Genomic DNA, 24,088 nt, shown 5'->3' with positions numbered 1-24,088 from the left:
CCTCGGTTTGATGCAGGTGAACTCTGAAAATGTTAAGTGACTAAGGCTGCCATTTTTGGTCAATAAAAGGGGTATTTATTTTTCTTCTTGACAAATGCACATCAGCATTATTAGAAAAGAAAAATGTGGACCTGATAGTCATGGAGTAGTCATGTTATATATAATACTCTTATTAGTGTTGGCCTTAAAATACTTCAGCATGACAAGATTAGAGCCAGTGTCATCCGTTTTTATTTAAATTTAATTTACACAAAATAATGTTCTTCTTGCTCCATTTCTTCCAATTCCCTCTCTTTTCCTCCCCTGTTCATTTTTCTTTATAATTCTTTATAATTTCAAAGTTAGTCCATTCACCAATGTCACCCCCTTCCACAGTCCCACATTTCACCTTTGCAAAACACAGCAAAAAGTCAGCCAGTTATTCTGCTTGCCATTTGTAGCAATTAAAAATAGGAGTCTGCAAATCGAGTGGCACTGTCATTCAGCAGATGGCATTCAAAGCTTTTGCATAAACAGACAAAAGTTATTGATCTTCACTGTTTGATTTTTGTTTCCTCCTGCACCAGTGTTACCTACTCTTTTAGAACAAGTGTGTATCACAACGTGTTTTTCTTTGTATCATTTTTACCCTTCTTACTTACCTTCCTATTGGCCTTTTTCAGCTGGCTCAGAGTGGCTTTGGAAGTGAATCTGTGACTCTGAGGGGTGGGACTCTGGCATGTAGCTGTGGGTTTTCAAGCAAGGCAAGCACCCTGAATTAGAAGCCAGCACAGTGGCTCTCCTTGCCCACACGGACCATTTACCCACAAGACATCAATGTGATGGATGGCGTAGAAATGGTGTTTATTACAGGAGAATTTAACATTTTATAACCTAGGGTCATTGTGTTACTCCCATCTGCTTTCGTCACACCTAGGTGCTATTAGCTAATTGCAGGAGGCCTTACTATCCTAACAGAGAGGGGGCAATTTACTAATTTTCCGTAACATCTCGATATCTTCCGAACCACCAGACCTTAAACTACAACATGTAGTGAACTCCTGTAGGCCAAATATGGGTGGGGTTCAGTGAATGGATGGCAGGATGTGGAACACTGCATTAAATCACACACACTTCCATCAGTAGCTGGGACTGGCTGAAGCTGCTCTGCCCCGAGGCCAGCTGAGAAGCTCCCTCACTTGGCTTTTAGTTGTTGCCTAACCACTACTGCAGAAAAACGGTTTTATCAAGACCCCACATTTTTTGACTCTTTGTGTCTTTCCTTCCCTCTCAAAAGTTTCTCTACTTAGGGAGCAATGCCTGCTCCCACACATCCAAGTGCCTTTAGGAAAAAAAAGTCACAGTAAAATCTCAGCAGACTGCATGTGCAGCTAGAGACAGTGAGAGTAGTAGTTTTAGGTGTTTTAGGTGTGTTGGTGAGCACCCCAAGATCTCATCCTTTGCCAGCCTAGGCTACAATGCTGGGCTGTTCAGCCTTCCGAGGATCTCATATAAATATAAGAGATTTCACAATAAAACTCCATGTTTCTGACAGAAACATCATTGCCTCCTATTATAAAAATAACATATACCCCAAGCATTTAACAGAAAGACGTTCATGTCTAAAAACCCAAGTAAAGAGGCAGCCAAGCATGACTGGTGTTGGGTGTAACAGAACTTAGTGCTGAAGCTGTACGGGTAATATATTAATTCATATGTATATGGCTGATTATGTATTATTACTACAATTAAGGAATATTGCCAGTGGAATACAATGTTATGACAATGTAATGTTCTCTAAACTACCCTCTTGGCAGATATAAAAAAATAAAGGGAAAATCTGGAGACAAAAAGGCCATGTGTTGCAGAGTGGATGAATTTGGCCCACCTTCCTTGCTAATGTAGAGCAGTTGGCTCTGGAATGTGATGCTGGATCACTTGCTTGTACAACATCACCTGTCTGTCACAACCATTTAACTCCCATCCATAGTCCCAGTCACAGTAACTTGCACCATCACTGCCTGAAAGAGCAAAACCTGCTGCAGTTAACAAGGAGGTTTCCTTTTATTCATTTTTTTTTTTTTTTTCTTCATGCGAGATCTTCTGGTTCACTAAAGCAGGAATTAAAAGCAAAAGAAACACCTAATGTGGGTTTTGCTGTGGCTGTACTGAATAATCATGCCTAAAAATGAACCATGTGCATTCATCAAGTGTTATGTTTAAATAACCAGTGCTCCAAAAGGCCTTAATTATGAGGGTTATGTGAAACTGTCATCATGGCCCAGCACAGAGCCTCAAGGGTCAAGGCTGCTTGACAAGTGTGAGAAAAGCCACTGCCGTGAGCCTGAAATGAGTCTGTTGAACTGAAGAAAACTAAGCACAGCTGGACAGGCTTATCTTTTTGTGGTAGGTCTGTGCCCAGGCAGATGGCAGCTCTGGAGATTCTTCAAGGAAAGGAAAAAGGAAATAAAGAATAATTGCCTTGAGGTTTGGCTACCTACCCAACACTTCCTCACCTGAGCTAAGCCAGTAACTTCTGGAGAAACTGCATAGTGCAGGGTGAGGCTGATTTACACTGGGCACAAAGCTGGCTATTAAAATCTTTGTGTCCTAGAAAATGCCTTCTCTTAACTAGCTCAATTTACGCAGACAGGTGAGTATATCAGGGCAGAGAGTGGATGTAGGAAGGCAGCAATGGGCCCCTACTGGCTTCTAACAGCAGCATTATCTTAATAGTTATTAAATGAGGTGAAAATAAGCTGAGGGGAAGCATGAGAGGAAAATTCAGGGGCAAATGGCAGGGCTCAGTGAGCTGCATCATTAAGATTCTGCAAGAGATAGAGGACAAACATCTGCAGATCACAAACACATTTGCCAGCTCAGAACTGCAGAGAGGTTTGCCAGTCTCTCTCCTCTCCTGTGCTCAGAGTTCCTTTAAAATAAAATCATTATGAAACCTTCTGAGAAGGCTAGTGTAAAACAAAATCTACCCCAAGGCCTTGCTTAGGTAGAGCTATAACTTTTAACAGTTTAACAATGATATAGTCTGGTGGACAATTACGTTCTTTGCTTAAAGAAAACTCTTATGCTACAAAGGAGCCCGCCCCAAAAAATAAGGAGCAGCAAGATCCAATTTTCAGGATCTGCAAGCGGCAAAAGAAATTGCATAGATGATATGTATTTTTACAAATCCATTTTCCTCATTTTCCTCTCTAGTATTTGTTTTATCCTTAGTGTGCAATTTAGATGTGTCATACAGCAAGGCTGCATGAGAGCACTGCTACAGAAGGCTCCCGAGTAGGCTAAACTAAGTGCTTAAATCCTTAAACACTAAGTGCTGCTGAGTTCTGCAATTGGGCTGACAAGGTTGGTACCATTACCTCAAATCATTTTTCCCATGACATTTTAGGGAAAGTTCCCTTTGGAAACTCTCTAGCTCTTTTTTTTTCCTCCCAGACTCCAGTCTCAGAGAAATGCCTGTGTATTCCTGGCTGGTTTTGCAGATGGGTCAGTCATTGCCTCGTGAGTGTGTGCATGTAGCAGGTCATCAGGATTTATGGTGTGATCTTGTCCACCTTTCCCATGTCTCTTTCCTAAGCTCCATCAGTACATTCATACAGGAAAGTAATAACCTACTCTAGCTGGATAGTAACTTCACCTCACCTCATAGGATCCTGTCACTATTACACTGTAATATTTGCATGTTAAATACACACCAACACCCCTTCTGTTTCAGCTCAGGAGCCAGTACCAGAAGATGTGGACATCTCTGAGCCCTGGGGAACAGGAAGGGAGGCAAGTGCATGGTGTGCATGAAACACATGGTTCAAGAATTTCTTGTCTTTAAATTTAAATTCACCTGGTCAGAGAAGTTGCTTCACCTGGTGGTGTGAAGGTGAGAGCAGAGAGGCAGCCACTTCATCTTAACCAGCCCTTTTCACCCTTCTGCTCTGGATGGCAGGCCTGAAAGTATGGCAAAGAAACTTTCTGCTCTGACTTAGACCATCCTGTTGGCTTGCAGTAAAAAACTGTCCACTCCTTCCCCAAAGGAGTGTGCCATCCCCCCTCCCAGAAGGTGTCCCTTGTGCCAACACAGCAAGCGGGGAAGGCACATAAGGCTGTACGCTATGAGGGGAACGCTGTGATCCAGGTACAGCCAGTGGCCATTCTGTGGCTTCCAGGTGACCTGAACATCCCCACAGGAGGGGCTGTGCTCTCAGAAGTTGTCTCAACAGAGGTGATCTGTCCTCTGAGAAAAGCCTGAAGCTTAATGCTCTGAGAGCTGTGTTTTGAGCTGTGTTTGAGAAGGCTGGGTTTTGAACAGCCTCTGACGACACCATTGAAAACCAAGACTTTGCCAACATAGTCAAGCCCAAGTTGAACTCAGTTTGTACAGTCCCTTGGTACAGGATCAAATTTGTGAAATCACACATCAAACTGTGTGAATTATCACGACTACATTCCATCTACACATAAGGGTGTTTTTTTATTATGAACAGCCAGCTTCTTTTTCTTTCTCTGCAATTAGATGGGAACAATCAGTCTTCCTGATGGCCCTCTAAAAGCTGGAAAGATCAAATATATTCAAACTGTTTAAAAAATTGCATGTCCTTAGGAGCAAAAATGAGAGGTTATGACACTGCTGTAGAGCTTGCAGTCAGTTGGTATGAAACCAGGTTGTTTTAAAGGACTTTCAGCTGCCTATTGAGTAAGAAGTCCTGGGGAGATGGGACTGGAGGTGGGCCAGAAAAAGAGGAGAAAGGCACTAAGCAAAAGCATTTTCTCTCCCTCACTTGTGAGAAATAGGCTGACAGCCATGATTTAAAAATTTCTAACAAAGAGGTAGAGTGTTTTAAAAGTGCTTTAGAAATGTTTCTTAACAGTGACTCTTCCAGTCTCTAGAATTATTGTGATCTGCTTTTAACAGGTGGGGTGCAACGAAAGGGTTTTAAATACCCCAGAAAAGCATTTAAACATATACCAAATTTTAAGCCAGGATGAGACTATATTGAACTCTATGGGACACATTTGTACTACTCAGTGGTGCGGAGACTCAAGGTTACTGCAGAAAAGTTGATGGTGTGTTATGGAAAAGCAAATTCTGTTTTCTATGCCAGAATCATTACCTCTGTCTGGGATGTCTTTGTGTTGTAGACACACATATACAGCATTTTCTATGCAGATTTATTCTAGTTTATACCTCCATACTTCATAAGAAGGACCCCCATATTTTTTTGTAGGGATCTCAGTGGTTGTAGAGGGGTTAAAAATTATGTGTCACTTGTGAAGGATAAATTCTTGTGGCTATATTTGAAAATCACTTTGCATGAGCACTTCTGCTTCAGACCTGAAGAAGCTCCTGTTTGATTTTTCAAAGAAACGATATTGGTTTCATAAAACTCATTACTTTTTCCTACAAACCTTCTCACCCAAAGTAATATGGGAATAACCTGTACTGCAGAGGTAAAAAAAAATTAGCATAAATATCCATGTATTTTATATATTAGAAAGACACGGTATTTTCAAGAATGGACAAATTTGCTACAGTTCCACTGATGGGGGGGGCGGTGATGGGCTTACAAGTGGGGACTGAAAATGCCAAAGAGCTGCCTCAGGAAATGGTGGTGGACAGTGAGGGGCATTACAGTGAGTGACTGCAAACAGTTACAGGTTGCAAACAACCTGGCTAAGTGAAACCAGTTATTTCACAAAGCCAGGGCTGGGCAGACAGCCACAGGAAACAGACATTTTCCTGGATCACCTTGTGTGTCAATGGCAACAACAACAACAAAAGGCCATCATTGGCAAGCACCTGACACAGATGAAAAGTATGGATTATATATCCATATATACATATAATTAAATTATTTTCATGACATTAACTTTAAAAATGAGCTAGCTTTACTATATGCCATAGAAAGCCCAAATACAATTCTAATCCAAACAGAAAAAAATCTGGGTCAATCAAAACAACATGGAGTGGGAAGAAATCTGTCATGGTGGCATCTGTCAGAACCTCAGGGTTTTAATGACTGATCTGAATGGCTCTGGATAAAGGGATTAGTTGATTAATTTTATTATTAGTTGATTACAGGACCTTTTTAATATTATGAATAGTCTAAAAGCAAAACAATCTAAACCCTTCATTTTGCATTATTAATATAGACTAAAGTCTGGTAAAGCCTGTGAGAGCATTTGCAGGGCTGTCAAACCACACAGATTAACTTTGGAATGTGGGAGAAAGAAAAAACTAAGAGCTATTTCTAGATGACAAAGAAGATTATTCCAACATTCCCTTTCTTCCCATTGTGCTGAGGAGAAGGAAATACAGTCAAGCCATATTTTGCATCAAACTCTTCATGTGAATTTCCAAGTTCAGTTAAGCAACGAGACTTTCCACAAAACCGCTCATTAACATTCCCTTTTTGGGGTGGCTGATGATAAGAAATACAGAACTGGCTAGGGAAAATCACTGCACCGTGCAGCAGAGCTGAGATTGTTACCTGTGAAATACGTTTGCTTTCTCTTTTTTGAGCAAATTATTTACAGCCAAAGAACTCATTTTACTTGTATTTTTCTGTGAAGCGGATAATATTCAATCACCTGCTGAGTTATAGTCTCAAAAACAGTAGGTCTTCATTATCCAGGGTGGTGAACTCAATTGTCTCATGCAAAGGAGTTGAACACCCATTGACTACAGCAAGCTCAGTCCAGACAATGCTGGAAAATGGTCTTTGTTTTACAAGAATTGAAAAGTGATTAAACACTTGGCTATTATAATGCATTCATATGAATCCCTGTCATGCTGCAGTCTCCCATTGCAAATACTTGTTTTGTTAATTATCTCAACCAGAATAACACAGGAACGGCTCAGATGTGGCGTATGAGGTTAACTTCTCTAATTTATTTTCAAAATGTTTTAAACTAGCTTACTAATTTTTCTCTAGAAATTGCAGGTAGAATGTGTTCTTTCTCAATAAACTTTCAAAATTTATACTCATGTTTTCAGTGAATATTATTTCAGTTGGGGAACAGCAAGATATAAATGCAGCTCACTGCTACAGAAAGAATATGACATTTTTCCTTCACATCTCTTACATCTTTCCCAATGAACCTTCATATTACCAGTGATGATGAATAATACATTAATTTAGGAAAAAAATAATATCTAAAATATTTAGATTCCTTATTATGCATTGTGGATCCAGTATTATACAAGGTGACGAATTAAATATTGCATTTTGAGGTGTTATGATGGCTCCTGACCAGATAGGATGTCTAAGTTAAGATTTTGCCCTACTCTGTATTGGTCTACCTGAGAAACTTTGCATGCTTTGCTAAGCATCAATCTTTGTTCAGTGCTAGGAGCTTAGATATCAGTTCTAGGTTTTTCCACAATAGTTTGGATTATTCTTCAGAAGAACTATAGCATTAAGAACAAGAAGTTTCAGACATTGAAGTCCTCTGGAGTTAAAAGCGATTTTGCTTGTATTCCCTGAACCCTGATGATCATGGTTCCTTCCTTTCCAATGGCAACAGAAGCGCTTCCTCTGAGCTACACCCATCTGACATCTGAGACATTTGAGAGGTTCTCTGTAGCCACAGAGGTACTGCTTGAACTTCTTTTCAGACATTTCTATATCATCTTCTATGGGTGATGCCTGAAAAATGAAGCCCAGTCCACATTTGAGTACAACTGTAGTAGTGGTTGAATAGCAAAAAAAAGGAAGAAAATACAAGATTCCCATGATATAAAGTTATATAATACCTATATGTATTGTATACATGTATACAAAACATGCACCTCTATGTAATACTATAGATTAATTGTATATTAGATGGTGTATATAATATACTACAGACTATGTATTATATATTACAGTCATGGAATAAATTGTTACTACTATTTGGATAACTCAGTTCTGCAGAGATCCTGTCTGACCTGTAGAAACTTCAGAGTAAGGACACCATTTGCTGATCTGCTTGGAAGGGCACAGGTAAAATGAGACGCTGGTCCTAGTGATTTTATTTGCAATGTCATTGGTAGCATTCGCCAGAAAATGTCAGAAGGAGATGCACAGCATTTCATCTGTGTGCTTTGCCTTAGGCCCCATCTATGGAAGTTATCACTTGTGTATATGCAGTTAATTTTTTGAAGGCTTGACAATTTGCAGTACCAGTGAGAAAATCATGTTAACACTGAAGCACTAGGATAGAGGAAAAACGACTGACTGAAAGACAGCTCTTTGCCTGGCAGTGCAGGGCCACAGTCAGTGGTTGTAACAGTCCCCAAACTACATTGGGAAGATTTTGTCAACACAGTGTCAAAGCAGTGTCTTCTGGGAAAAAGTGCTTTATTTAAGGAAACAAAATAATCTCTTTTCTGTTAATAAAGAAGAATCCAGGACAACTAAATCAGAGCTCTGTTTTGAAAGAGAAAACTTCAGTCTGGAACCACCTAATAATGCATGAAATCTGTAATTAAGAGGACAAAGTAATTTAAACTTTATGTTAACCTTGAAGAGGTAGAGTAAGTGGAAGGAGGGCACACACATGTGCAGACAGTCTTTGTTAAAAGCAAAAATCATTAATCTGTTTTTATTTGGGTAAAATATTGGTGATTTGGTTATGTCTACCCTGTTTTCAAGAGCTACTTGAATGCTTGGACACTTCCATCATTCTCAACATCAGAGACATAGTCAGAGGCACTCTGAGCTGGCTGGTTAAGATGGAATTTTCTCAGTGATTGTCACTGATGTCTGGACTTAGGCTGAGTTAGAATTGCATGCAAACAGCTGCTACTTTGACCTATCTTTTTCCTTAAAATTGTTTTCTTGCTGCAATATGAACAATGAATACTGTTGTTTCAATAATTTTGTCTGGCCACTGCATATTGCTGGATGCTGATTCTTGAAGAGGAACCACCAAACTTGCCAAGCACTGGGAATACATGGAAAGTTTTGATTGGATTCTCATTGAAGAGGAGGGGAATTATGCAATTAGGCATGGAAAGCATAAATGTAAGGCTGTTCCAGGTAGTCTACATGCAGAAACAACAACAACAACAAAAAAGGTAATTAACGCTACAAGTGCTATATGAAGGGACATAAATTCATGTAAGGGAGAAGACACACTTCTGATGAACAAGTCATCTACCTGACCCTCTCCATGTCATCCTGGAACAAAACAACCTCCTCTTCTGAGAAACTGTAAGCAATCAGCCCTTTTAAAACAAGAACATTCGGTCTACAGCTGCACTGAGCTAACATTTACTTTCATCTCACTTGTGTTGCTGGAGAAGGTCATGCACTTGTTGTGACATCGGTAGCCCTGGGCATATTCTCCCCACTGCTCCCCACAGAGAGCTCTGAAGGGAGAAGGGAGGCTGTAGTCCAGTGGCGGAGCCCACTGGCACAACAGCTGTAGGGTGGAGGTGATCATAGAGAAAGTCGTTCTGCCAGCACTCAGGCTTTTGAAATGTCTTTCTTCTCCAAATAAATAATAAAACAGTTGGAAAGTTTTGCCTGAAAACTCAGAGGGGAAAGTGAAAGAGAAGAATATCAGTGCGATAGGACTTGAAAGACTTTTTTTAGCTAAGAAATATTGTTTCCTTCTGGGACCCCAGAAGGTGCAGATACAGGAAAGCAGAGATATTTTTCTTCTAATTATGCAGGCACTGGGGATAATAGTAATTAGTTCATCTACTGCAGAAATGTAAAGTCTTCTGGCTGGAACTCAGGCACACTGACACACCTTGGAGGAGATTAACTATTGTTTTAATTCAAATCCCTACAGGGAAGACAGGTGGACAGAATATAATTACCAGGACACCGAGGATAACTATCTACCTCTGAAAAAGTGTATTATGGTCTATAATATATGTGAGCAGACAGGATCTTGTTTTTTCATCTCCGAGTTGGATGTAAATAAATTCATAAATTTCTCAAGTGTCCTGTATGTGTATGAAAAGGGCAATTTTTGGAATGAAGATTGAAATTTCAGAGCCAGCTCTTGCTGTCATGTAAAGAAGTAATTGCTCTGACAGGGATAATTTTTTAATATCTCAAGACACCATCCCTCAAAACTTGTATAAATCTTTATCCTAGTGTTTTGTTTTTTTTTAAGGAATCTATACTGGATTGTCTTATTCATGCCTCCTCCATTAGTACAAAACTGAGTTTTGTTATACCTAAATCATTCCTAGTAAATTTAGCACAGGAGTCCAGCCTGGTTTTCACAGCTGAAGAACTTAATTTGTTCTGATTTATTATTGAAACAGCTCTCGTCCTGTAACAGAGAGTTTGATAAAACCAGAATTAAAAAAAAGGGCAAGCAAGATGAGCTTATCAGTCACAATTATGGTTTGTCAGATCATACTGATGTTTGCAATATGTGTGATGGCAGTTCTTCAGGATGGTGAGCATGAAGTGAAAAGGTTCATGGTGCCCACCTTGGTGTGGCACAATTGTAGGAAGTGAGAAACAACCTAAATGCAAACATTTGTCCTAAACATCAAAACCTAACAAGGACATATCTTTAGCAACCTTCCCCAGATTCTCAAACTTCTGTTTTACATTACTGGGAATGGCGCACACACAATGAAAAGCATTGTCTAGCTAAGAAAATATTATTTAACTTTAAAATTACTCAGAAAACCATGTACCTAAAGGCACACACACAAGTGTTTTAGACAATGAAAAAAGGGTGACTGTGACATCCATGAAAGAAATAGACAAGTGGAGCTGGATATGTAGGGCCTGGCAAATCAAACTATTCAAAGTTGCTGAAACAGGACCCCACAAATCTACAGACTGCTCAGTAAAGAATCCAGTTAACACAGACTCAGCCACATCTGTGGATGAGAACAAAAGAGCTCTCTGAAATCCAGTGGAAGTTTTGTTATTGTGAGTTCAGCATTAAACTTCTTTATGGAAATAGGAAATGCTTAAGACTGACAGATGATTTATGACAGAATAGATGGAAAATTGGATCTGGATTTGAAAGGCATCCATTCATTGTTACTTAGCTTATATACACTTGCTTCTTTTAAGGAAGACAGTATACAGTTTTTCAGTTGTCCAAGGGTGAAGGTGTATATGTGCAGAATAGCTGAGAGAACTCTAAATGGATGAAGAAACTTAAAAATTGAGGTCTCTTAGTGGACAGGAGAAACTGTTATTTCAGTATACTGTGAAACACCTCCAATTTTCACAATCTTATTTTTTAAAAAGTAAAGGTTTTCTTTTCTATTTCAGAGATTAAAAGAAAAAATAATAACACTGGTCAAATGATCTGGAGAAAAAAAATGCCCTGTTCTGCCATAAAAGTTACTGTAATGAGACTGTCTCCCACAGGATACACAGCAAACCTGCACAGCATCTGCACCTGGTGCTGAATGACAAAAAGGGGCTTATTTTAAAGTTAAAAATTTCCTTATGAGAAAGTTTTATCTAAAATTTTAAAAGTGGGCAAAAAATTTTTCATGTCTGTGCTGATCCTTGCATAGGTCCTCATTCCATGTGGCATTTAAGCTCATCTTTAGCTGTTTAGCTAGATAAGGACTGCAGGTTTTGTGTTCTTTGTAAATATCATATTATATGCATGAGCTTACTTTTTGTGATTCATATTCCCTGTAAAATAAATTACAAACCTTCAGATGGGACTTAGTGTGGATTTCAGAGATAAATGTGTATACATTTTTATAGACTTGGTTTGTATATATCTCTGCATAAATATATTTATTTTATTATTATACCCTATCATTTGTAGTCCATAAAAAATTCAAGTCAAACCCAAGATTTTGGTTTTGTACAGAAATCTTTGATCACAAGTGATACTACATGTGCTCTGACTGATGAAATGCATGACAGAAGTAATCCTCTTTAGGAAGAAAGGATCTAACTTCACAGTCTCTCTACTGCACATTAAAGGATAGGACATGAAGTTATTTTCTTCCAAAGCCTAAGAACTCTTTTTCATGAGTTATCTTTCTTTTTTTTTTTAGGCAAGGCTTTTCTGTTTCTAACTGGGAAATTATCCTTGGTTTGTGGAATAAAAAGAAAGCATAATCTTTATAAAGTGTTGTAGTGGACTTAATGAAAAGCCCCTCTCAAGTTATTTTTACCCCTTCTGGAATTATGGCATGAACTAATTTTGCTTCCCATCCTTGACAAAGGTCATCACCTTTCAATCTTAAGGGAAAACCAGTAAATTGCACTTAGTTTAAATTCACCACTGACGAGGTGCAGTGATGTGGAGTCAAATGTATGTACCCTGTAGGTCACACTGCAGCTGTGCACTATGCTCCATTTAGCCATTCTGGGTCAGGTGGAATGACCCAGAGGAACAGCTGTATATCTGAAAGTCACAGTTCCTCCTTTGCTCCCTTTACTTCTGCAGTTCTTCATCCTCGTGTCTGTGGGAGAAGGGAGCACTGCTTGCTCTGCTGTCTTACCAAAGCTCATTCCTCATCACTGGTGTGCAATTTAGGGCAGGGGTTTTGGAGCAAATGGTAATGTGACCCTGCTTGTTTATCCAGTGCTGATTGCCAGGTGCCAAGGGTCCTGCTCTCACAGATGGGGTCTGGTCCAGGACCTAACTCATCATTCATAGACATACAGAGAGAGGAAAGCAGCCTGTTGCTGTCACCCCTGAACCCAGCAGGCAGGAAAAGAAAGGTGAGTTGTGGTGCTCACTTCAGAGAGGGTCTCTAAAACATATTACAGGTCTGTAAAGCACATCAGCAAGCATGTAGGTTAAAGATGAGCTGTAATTTCAAACCTCTAAAAGCTATGTACTTAGCTTAATCTTGTTGGAAGGGCACAGGTTGGAACCCTCACGATCAACAGCCAATGCTGTTTAACAATGTTCAATTATTCATCCCACCATTCTTGAAAAGGTGCATAAACCAGAGTTTTCAACAAGCAACCAACTCACCTCCCTCCCAGCTGGCTGTAGCAGAATCCAAAGTATGACTCTTCAGGCAGGAGGTCAGCATGCTCTGTTTACAACTTGATGTCCCTTCAAAGCACCTTCCTGGCAGATAATTATATTTTTCACAGTCCATTAAAGTATGTGTATGTTTTTAAGAGGGAGGGGTGGCAATGGTAGGCAGTGACTGAGAACAGTAGGGGAGGCAGGAAATAAAATGTTAAGACGCCAGTGCTGGATGTAGACAAGGGAGACACTGAAGGTGTCAGAGTGATGTGGCTCAGGGCAAGTGTGAGCTGTCACAATCAAACATGGCAGAGAGAAGATGGGCAGCCCAGCTCCTTGTCGATGACTACGTTTGAAGAATGGGAACCAAAACAGGGACAAAGGTACAACATCATCACAGGAGAAAGTCCTGCTCAATCTTAACAGGATAAGTGCACCTCAGGGAATCTGGGTTACTACAGCACAAGTGAGGGGAGAAGCTGACTGTGATAAGGTGAAAGGTTGAAAATGTTTCGACAAAAGCACTGTTTCCCACAGGGTGAGAAAGGTACAAAAGTGAACAGATAGAATAAGAAAGATCCAGATTCTAGATGGATATACAGATTAAAGGAGAGAGCTCAGTTAAAGATGAAATAGAAAGGAAAAACTTGACTCAATTTCCTTAACATCTACTAGTGCATGAACCCAAGGTGCGACATATAATGAACATTTTAATTTAGAAAGGGGGGGAGAGCTGAAGTGAATGAGATCCCCAGATCTGGGAGAGGTACATTGCTGCAGCTGGATGGGGCTTTCATAAGCTAGAGGCCAGCCCTGGTGCTATTACTCTAAGCAAAGTCTTTTAATCCAGCAGAAGGCAAATCATTCTCTGAGTTCAATGGAAGCAGGTTAAGGCCATGTGTGGATGGATAAAAACTTAATGTATGACTTGATAGTCACAATCACCTGTAGTAAGAGGAAAATATAGGACTAGTCTCATATGTAGTGTTTCACAGCCAGCTGCTGCAAGCACAAATGCATGCATGAAATGCTGAGCTGGGGACAGTCCAGGTGACAAATGATATGGCTTGTGTGCCATATCAGCGCCATAACAAAAAAGGAACTAGTGAGATGTGTTTAAAACTAAAATCTAAGTCCCTACCTACTTAGGATCAACCAAGCTTTTCCCACTCATTAACAGACAGAAGTTTTGTATGTTTCTGCATTGCACTGCTTTCTCAGTGCAATAAGCCTAAGGTCATCAATCTGCAACAACGTGTACTCCTCCTGGAAAGATAAATCTTGCTTAGGAAGGAAAGAGTGCTGTAAAGTCATAGGAGAAATTCTCATCTAAAAAAATGTCCTGTGCTCTGAATTTAGTCAGGACACCAGCAAAGAGGAATGAATCAAATATACAGTGTATGATGCACCAGCTCAACTGCCAAGTGTAAAACCATGAGTAATGTCCTATCTGTTATCAGCTGATTCACTCAGGGAATTTTCAATGTGTTTTAAACCCAAGATAACTGTCCCAGCCAGTAGAGCAATGGCATTTCTCCTGATGACCTAAGATTTGGTTTGATAAGTTCTTCCATCACATAAAGCAACTGTGGAAGGACAACCAGACCTGAACACAGATTCATGAAAAAGCAAAATTTAGTGTCAATATTGCAATCTTGCTCCTTATGCTCAAAATAGAATCTATAAATTGATGGCAATTTCTTTAACTATAAAATACATTTTAACAGCAGCCTGTGTCAGGCTTTGGAAGGTCAGACTTCTAATATTTTGGAGTCTATCACTTAGACATCTTATCCAGCATTTTGATAGGAGAGCAAGGTTCTCTGCTAAAGGAAAGAAAGACAATTGATCCAATAAGTCTTAACAGCAGCAAAGATAGCTTCATGGTACTTGATTTATGTTCCTGTGAGGCAGGGGTACTGGGCTAGGCTGGGAGTTTGGGTGGTTGTCTGTATGCATTTGTCTCCACTAAGAAGCAAACTCCACCTCACTGAAAATGGTTCTGTGCATGGTGGTTTAAATTTTCAGTGCTTTAGTGCACAGGAGACATCCAGGCTGAAGAGATCCAGCTCTCTTTCACTGGTGTGGCTGAGGAGTCTCTTTCAGGTGGGTGCCAGAGCACTCCCCAGACCTTTGGGTAGATGCTGCACAACATTTAGTTAATTGGTTAATTGGTTAATGCAGATCTACTGGAAAACAGCATTCAGGCCTGGATGGGATGGCCTGTGTTTGGCAGGCAGGGAGCAGAGGAGGGAGAAATGCCCCTTGAACACAGGGCTGCATCACAAACAGGTTTCTGTAACAAACAACCTCTGAGTTCACCCACTGCCTCCCTAGCTCCCTGTTCCTACAGCACATTTTGCTTGGGCTGTGCACAGAGTCTGGAATTGACATCAGACAGGGTTTGCACATAGAGAAGAGGCACCAGGGCAATACATTATAAGTGGGAATGCAGAGGAGAAGAGCAAGAGAATTTGATGTTTATGCCTCCAGGCAGGGACAATTGATAATTTTGATGAGTAGTTGTAACCAGACAGCAAAACTAAGCTGTGATCAGTAATTTGATGGTATGGTAGAATGTTTTGGTGATAGAGGAGAGTTGGTGCCTGCAATCAATCATTCCATAAACAGAGGCACGTCTGGAAACCGATCAGGACTTTTTGCAGATAGTCAGAGATTTAACTAAAGACAAGGAAGAATCCTTGACTCATTCGGTGTGATTAAATGCAGGTTCATGTATTATCTGCTACAAAGTATATCTGTGACTGTGAAAGATCATTGCTGGTGAGGCACACAAAATGTCAGCTGCTGCTTTTAGGGAATTGAGCAAGATCTATTGCCTGGTGATAATTAACTATCCATCAATAAATGATAAGTGCTCCAGGAAATCAACACAAGAAAGAAGTTGTTCAAAGGGGAAAAGCAAGTCATTAGAAGGAGCAAACGTACTGGAACATCTACAGGAAATAGATAGCACATCAAAAAGCACAGATCTGATACACGTGAAGGTGGTGGAGGGTTGGTAGGAAGACGTCAGAGTTGCAAGCATCTGGCTGGAGGCTGCAAAATGAGAAAGTGATGAAAAGAAAACTTCCAAAATAGGCCAGGCTCATTGCACTGCACTGATGGAACTTGACACAGATTCTGTCCCTGTTGCACCAGGCTGACTGTCAGCAGAAATCTAAAGATAACATCTGCCAGCAGATAGAAAAACCTCCAACATCTGAGTTTTCCACATAGACCAATCAGCTCCAGTAGTGCAAACCTCAAACCCTGCTTGTGGGGCTTCTCCAGGTAGGCAGGAGCATTTACTTGCAGATGCACTCCCAGTCTCCTGATAGCACTAAATCTCCACTAGTCATGGGGAAACGCAGTGTTTTAGTGGGCTATTCTCTGTCCTGAAGCATGAGGCTTACTCCATCACCTTTGTTCTCTTTGTGAATGTGCTTAGACAAGTTTGAAATAACCTTCAGTGTCTTCTTTTATTCTACATTCTTCTGTACCTTTGATGAGCATCTTTCAGCACTAAGCAATTACAGTGAGTTACATTAGGTAACAAGATGGTAAGAAAGGTGAATGAACTTCCAAGTTTAACCTAACACGAAGCTGTGGGGAGGACAGTGCCTACAATGATTACTCTGACTTGGTGCTGCTGGGTTTAGATTACAGGAACTGAGTTTTAGGCCCTCAGTTCCACAGTGGCAAAGCTGTTTGCAGGTAGAGATGAACTTTCAAAATCTGACAACAAAGACATGAGAGAAGGAGAGAGTGCCTGAAGTGTCATGTTTGAATAAACCTTCTCCTGCCAGAAAAAGGAAAGCTCAGGTGCAGGATTTTTAAGTTTTGCAGTTATTTCCGGACACTTTTTATGCTGCAGCCATTAGAGGTAAGAGGAAGCCAGGAGGAAGTCATTATTAGTACAGGAATCATGATCCTGATATTTGTTCATAATATTTTTCTGGCTCTGGTGAGGCTGAAAACAGACACATGGTCTGCCTGGGCAAAGGTTTGCTCAGGTCACCAAGTTCCTTCTCTTTGCTGTCCAGCTAACCAGTGTTTTCCAGCTTCCCCTTGTGCCATGATGATCACATGAGGGACATGTAGGAACCTGAATTATTGATGCAAACAAAGACCTTAAAGAGAAATTAGATAAATCTTTAGAGATTCAGGGTTTAATAATCCTGCTGCCTGTGGTGTGACTCTGTGGGAGCACTTAGATTTTTGAAGACAATACCTAGTTGGAGGTTTTGAGATGAGTCTGGGCTACTTGGGAGTAGCAAAGGTGGAAAACAGCTCTCTATCACATTATTGTAAAGAAATAGCAGAGCAACGAGTGGCAGAGACTGCAAACATAGAAAGAGGGAAGAAGACGGAAATAGAAATCTATGTGATGGTGATTTATTACCACTGCAACCCATCAGCAGAACCAGAGTTCTGATAATAGGATGTGTGTTATTTCTGGGCTAGCCATGCAGATTTTATTGTCGGAAATCACTGTGCTTCCTGGCTTTGGTGTAACTCTGAACTCGAGCGTCAAAGGCCCAAGGAAGGCTAGGACTTAAGAAAAACCCCTTAATGCAAGGGTTTCCTGTGAGTGACAGCCTAGGGCTTCCCCGGGGCTGGGCTGAATTTAGTCTAAATTCAATTTTAACCCGTGTTACTCAGCAGCTGACTCGGTGGTTGCCCAGCTGGAGTTGCATTTGCAGACCTCTCAGGCTGGCTTTGCTGGTGCTGCAGCGAGCTGGTGGCACCGCTGTGATGAGGACACCCAGCCCAGGGTCTACCACAGGTACCCCTGGGGAGTTTTGCTACCCTCAAGCCTTGCTCCTTGCCAGGTTATTTCTTTGGAGTGGATTAGACAAGACTAACAATATGGCCAAACCTCATTCCTGACTTTCCTTCTACCCTCTGCCTGTGCAAGGCAGTCTCATCCACTGGTCCTTGCATGGCTGCCTGGCTGCTGGAGCTCTCAGGGAATTTCCAAGGCAAAATTCCACTCTGGATGCTGTCAACCAAAGAAGTTTAAAGGCAGCAGATCTCAGTATAGAGATGGCCATCATCTCCTGCTTATGTCATGGTAATACAGGGTCTTCTGAGAGGTTTATTTGTTACCAGGTTTTAACCATGCTAGGTGAAGGCATTGTGAATTTATTTTTTATTCCCAGTACGAAGTGCCAGCTTACTTCATCTTACACGTGTCAATGAGAGATCAGCCTGAATTAAGTTTGTTTTAGCTGCTAAATCACATTTTTCAATTGTTTAAATAGTTCAGACAGAATTTGCACAGTAACATTTTCGCTTTTTATAGCTGTCAAGAAGTAATACAAATAATTACCACCTTCCCTGGTGGGTTTTATCTGATTAAAGTGACATGTCTGCTTATGCAAGATATTTGAATAGAGACATTCAATAAAGTCAGTAACATTTAATTTCCCCCCTCCTCCTTTTTTTTTTCTTTTTTAAGCTACATTTCATATTTATATAAAAATCTTGTTTTACGGTTTGGGATATTTTTCTTGAAAGACTTTACATAATGAAGCAATTTGGCAGCATATTTTATGTGCTTGTAATGAAATATTTCCTCACACTATAGCAAGGTGCTAATGTATCTTGCTCATGCTAAGGAATACAACATCTGTCTGAACTGACTGCTGTGGAAATACCACTGGAGTAAGGAGTGAGCCAAGGTGGAAGCCAGAATTTTCCCCAGATTGCAACTGGGAACTGATTGAAGGAAGGAGAAATTAATTTGAGGCTGCCTGTGGTGTCAAGGGCCTGATGAACTTGCGTAGAAAAAGGCTTTTGTAGCCTATTTTGCTGGTACAAAATTCCCTAGGACTATATATCCTTGAATGCAACTTTCCACTCCTTCATCCATTACCTGGCTTCATACAAAGAACCATTTCTTGCAAAAGGCTCAATGCCTGGGTGAGCTTTCAGCATTGGGCTCATTGGCACACAGGAACTAAAACTGAGGTGTTTAGATTCCAGTCACAGTTTAAAGTCCTTTAGGCAGTGGATTTTCACGTTTTGTGGTGTAGAATTTGCACCACACTCCTGTAGGAAACAGCAATTCAAACATCTCCTAATTAGTCCCTGAGGCATGTGTTCTTTAGGTGGTCAGATCAGGTTGCCAGGGTGGTATTTTTGACTACAAAATATCTCTTGTGTTATAAACACCAGGAAGGAAAATTGATGTTTTTAGAGTTCCAAGCAATATACAATATCTATGAGACCCATTCTTTCTGTTAGTCCTAGCTGGTGTTTGCACACATGCTTTTGCAAGCACTGGCTAATATATCTTGTCTTGAACAAAAAGGCAGATGGTAGACTTGATGCTTGCCCCAGGGAGCCTTGAGTCTCAAATTCCCTTCCAGAGGGAGGCTGTGGCAAGGGGAGACACACCAGGAAAAGCCTGTCTGCAGGGCTGCAGGAGCCAAGGCCACCCCCCCCTGTGCACTGGGGAGATGCTCACAGGGCTGGTGCTGCTGGTGCTGCTGGTGCTGGGAGTCCCTGGAGCTCCCTCTCCCATGGCAGGCGCCTGGGGGGCATTTCATGTGTCCCTCTTTTTTAAGCTGATGTAAAATACTGCTTAGCTCTCATCTTTTCTATCCTGCTATTAAAATACCCACCAAGTCCCCAGCTCCTTTTGTGTGTTGGCTCCTCTTATTTTATGGTTTAGGTTTAGATGTGACATTTCCCTTGGTTTTGAGAGACTGCTGAAGGTATTTTGCTCTATTTTAGAGCTGTCAGTGGGCTGCATTTAGATTTCTGTGTAGCTTACGTGAGACGAGTGAGGTTGAATGGTTTATAGCTTCTTTCCTCCCTAGTGCTGCCCTGTACTCTGAGTCCTATAAGCCAACACATTGATATTTTGCCCATAAAAATGATGCTATCAAATGCAGCTTCCTATATTACTTATATTACTCTATTGTTACAAATGTTCATTGATTTATACTAAAAATCCTTCCCAAGTACTAAAGTACTATATGGAAAGACAAAAACATACAATGAAAAATGGCATTTATTTTTATTAATACTGCATTTCCTTGAATCTGATCACTGAGGCCAGCTTAAGCTATTTCAGAATACATTAAAAAAAGGACCACTCAAAGGGAGTTTAGGTACGATTCAATCCTACTTTAAGAACCCTTTTCCCTGTCAGCATAATATGAAGTGGACTTGGCTTCAATGAGAACATTCCCCTACTCTTGCAGAGACTCTGGACACTGAGGACAGGGCAAACATAGATTTATTTACCATGGATTTTAACCCACTACATCAAAATAGTCCTCATTGGCCTGCCCTAATAATTTTGCCCAACTGAAGAGAGATTCCAGGAGGGCTTCAGTGCAGCACTATAATAAGCAACTGCAGAATCGTTTATCATTCCTGATGGCAAAGATTAAAAAACTCACCATTTAATTCAAATAGATAAGTATGACACCTTAACAATTCTGTCTTTTCCTTACTGCAGACATTTCCATTTCAAGCCCTGACAATATTAAGGAAGAGATTTATTGGAGTTCATCACACAGCCTGAATCCTTTGGAGTCAAGGTGTTTATAACGATGTAAAAGTGACAGTGTCAACAGTGATTTAAATCATTTAGTCTCTATGATAAACACTATGTTGCCCTAAAATTTAAGGGATGCACTGAGAACATAAGTCACTCAGAATGAAAACCAAAGTCAGTGGCAAATGATTTGGGTTTGCAAAACACATTGTGACACAAAATGAAAGATTGAATGAGAGAGGCTAACAATGAAGTCATAATATCCATGAGGTAAATTCTCATGATATTTCATAAGCCCACGAGATAAAGACAGATGTCCTGTGTGAATGCAGAACCTTCCTTTATACCTGAAGAAGTCAGCACTGCATTTATCAGCAAAAAGCTGGAGTAGAACAATATAAAGTACACACAAGATGTTTAATGCTTGCCTGACAGCAACTGCTCTGATCATCATTTTGCATAATGAAAGTTTGATGTAGATCAACTCTTGATCAATGTGTTAGATGTACCCTGTGATAAATTAAAAATCGAGATATGGAGATGGGAAAAAAAGAAAAATCAGACTTCCACCCTAAACTTCAGTACTTTTTATCAAGGTAAGAAGAAATGCAAGGGAATGCAGGAGATGCTGGCTCACTCAAGGTGGCTGAAAGAGAATAAGAGAATTGATCTAAGAGTGAACAGGGAAATTAGCAATGATGCAACAAAAAATGTTAAAAAGAAATGTTGTGATCTCAGGAACTCTGGGGACAGATCTAAACTAGTAAGTGTTCTCTTGAGGTTTAAAGAGAGGAGTTTCTGGGCAAACAAAGCAGTTAGGTCTCCAGTTTGGCACAATCAGGTCCTTGTGTCCATCAGAAGCTGGGAGAGCAGGGGAAGCACAGGGAAGTGAAGAAGCATCCTCAGCAGCTAGAGAGCTCTAATGGCCAAGCTATGCTGTAATCAGTCTGTCCAGTATGTTTTCCTATTTCCTTGGACTTAATTCCTCAAATTTCCCTCTTTTCTAGCTAAGCTTGTCACTGTCAACACTGTCCAAACAAATCATGGTGCTCCTCAGCGTGCATCTCATCTACTTAAAACACACACTGCCAAAATTGTTCTGTGTAAAAAGCACTCATCAAGGAAATTCTGGTTTCTAAGTTGTAATTTTTAAGATGTGTTGATGTTAATTTCTGTTCACTTTTCAAAGAGGGTCAAAAATTATTCGTGAACTAAGAAGCTGTGGGAAATTTTCTTACTGTGAGGCTTGTCAGAAAATTTCTTTTCTCTTATGTGATCCTTCCAAGTTCAAGCTCAAAGTGCCTTTCTTTCAGCAAATTAGGAATTAAACTGAGTTCACCTTGGAAAGTTAATTTTCCATCAACTTTTTGCACAGCTGCCTAAAGTGTGAAGGAACATGCCCTTCAGCAATTTTTATTTTACAGCTAGACTGTTGTGGTTCTGAAAAAAATCCCAAAAACCCCCAAACCAACCAACCAAAACAAACAAACAAACACCCCCCAACCAAAAACCCACAAACAACAACAACAAAAAAAACAAGAAAACAAACCACCAAAATCCCCCCCCCCCCCCCCCCAAAAAAAAAAAACCCAAAAAAACCACCAAGAAAATCAAACCATCTCAGGAGTGATACAAAAGGTATTTGGAAATGTACTTATAGCATGGAGCTAGATGTTGTAAGAATAAGTAGACTTTTTTCCCTTAATTTTTTATATTCAAAAGGAACACTTCAAAACAATTGAAAACTGTTGGTTGAATTTGGCATGAAGTCAGTATGGACAGGAGCAATATAAGAGCCAGAAATGGCTGTAGGAAAGCCATCCTCAGTGCGTTTTCATTACTCTGGAGTAGATATATGAGTGCTTGTGTAAGCCTGCAGCGCACTTCCTCCGTCTAAAGCATGTTTGCTCACAGTCTGGCTGCAGGAGCCCCATCCTGCCCTGCAGGGATCCCTGAGTCAGCTGCAGAGGCCAGGCTGAGCAGCTGTGCAGGTGAACATGAGGCAGCTCCAGTGGCTAAATGCAGGAACTTTCTTCATCCCCCTCAAAATACATCAAAACACAATCCACTTCTAGGTTGTATGTATTGGCAGGGTTGAATTGTTTGGAAAACACAGTAGCAATGGCTCCACTCAAGAGAACTGTCCTCAGAACATTACAGAGGAGTCTTTGTTTTTTACGGCCATAAACAGGAAATATACCTCAGCTTTCGGGGCGTAGTCCAGAAAACAGTTACCCTATGGTCAATAAATGAATATATCTATATATGTACATATAATATATGATTCCATGGAAGTGAGGGTTTGGGAGTCAATGATCTTTAAGAACCCTTCTAACCTTTAGAATTCTATGAGTCTATGGCTCTATATAAACTTCAATAGAGAGGAAAAATTCCCTTTAATGAGACTGTCTGCCACAGTGAATAATATAAATATGATGTAGAGGCTTTTACAAAGCAAAAAACACAGTTTTTGCCAAATTTCTTTAACTATCAAGGAACTATTTTAGTTATTCAAAATTACTCACTGCCGTGAGCAACATTTGTTAGAAAGCAATGTAAGAAGTTTTGTATTTGTTTTTAAAAAACATGAACTATTATATTTCAATGTATCTCATGTAAAATGTTATGATTTTAATATTTAAAATATTGGTTCAAATGTTTGATGGAAGGTTTGCAAGGCACAGAATGAAAATTCAGCAGTCAGCAAAAGCTCTGGAGGAGACAGCAGTGGAGGACTAAACTGGGCCTAACTCTTGAGCTTTGCTGCTCTGTTTGTGCCCATCACTGGTACCCAAGAAGAGCAACCAAGAAGTAGCAAGAAGGAAAAACTGATGGGAAGCACTATCAGTTCCCAGTGCTTTTGGCCCCCAGCCAGTGGGCTGAAAGACATCTCAGTGAGTGGTCAGTGTCCTGGTGTAGCCTGAAGACTCTCAGTTATTTACAGATCTCACAGAAGAGATTCACTTGCTGACACAGTCTGCAGCACCTCCATCCTGCTCCTGTTCACAGCATGATTGAGAAACAGGTTTTTTTCATGCTCCTTTATATGTGCCACTCTTTACATTTGTGTAACAAGTGAGAGCAGAGCCTGTGATCCCATGGGTAAATGGAGTCCCCTGAATTACTTCTAGCTCCTGCTTTCAAGTAGGAAACACAAAGAAATACCTTTCCTTTCCAAGATATTGTATGCCATGGAAAATGTGCAAAGAGGAGTAAAAATGTTAAATAAGACAATTAAAAGCTTTCTTTTACCCAGTGAGAAATGACAGACCCCCATTTACATCCTGTATGATGTTGCTCTATGAGTTTCTATGTGTCTGGAGCAAAGACAGCTGCGTTTCTCTGCAATTCCCTACTAGGCTGCTTTGCCTTCTTTTTGCTTTTGCATTGCTTCCCTGAGACACTTCCTGCTTTTTACTGCTGTTGATGCTTCAGGGCCCAGAGATTGCACCTCTGGCTTTGGTTGATGGTGCTGGTTTGAGGGGGCAGCAGTGGAACAGCCTGAGCAGGAGTGTCACTGCTTTGCAGGGGTGGCTGCGTGGGGCTGCTCACCAGCTGGGGTCAGCAGCCAGGGCATGCACAGGCTACTGAGACAAACCTGCCTTTGCACCTCTTCCTGCCCAGTGTAACTATTTATTTGGATTGACTCTTGAATGG

This window comes from Poecile atricapillus, chromosome 1 (assembly GCF_030490865.1).
Source record: "Poecile atricapillus isolate bPoeAtr1 chromosome 1, bPoeAtr1.hap1, whole genome shotgun sequence".
Classification (NCBI taxonomy): Eukaryota; Metazoa; Chordata; class Aves; order Passeriformes; family Paridae; genus Poecile; species Poecile atricapillus.
This window is presented reverse-complemented; position numbering follows the sequence as displayed.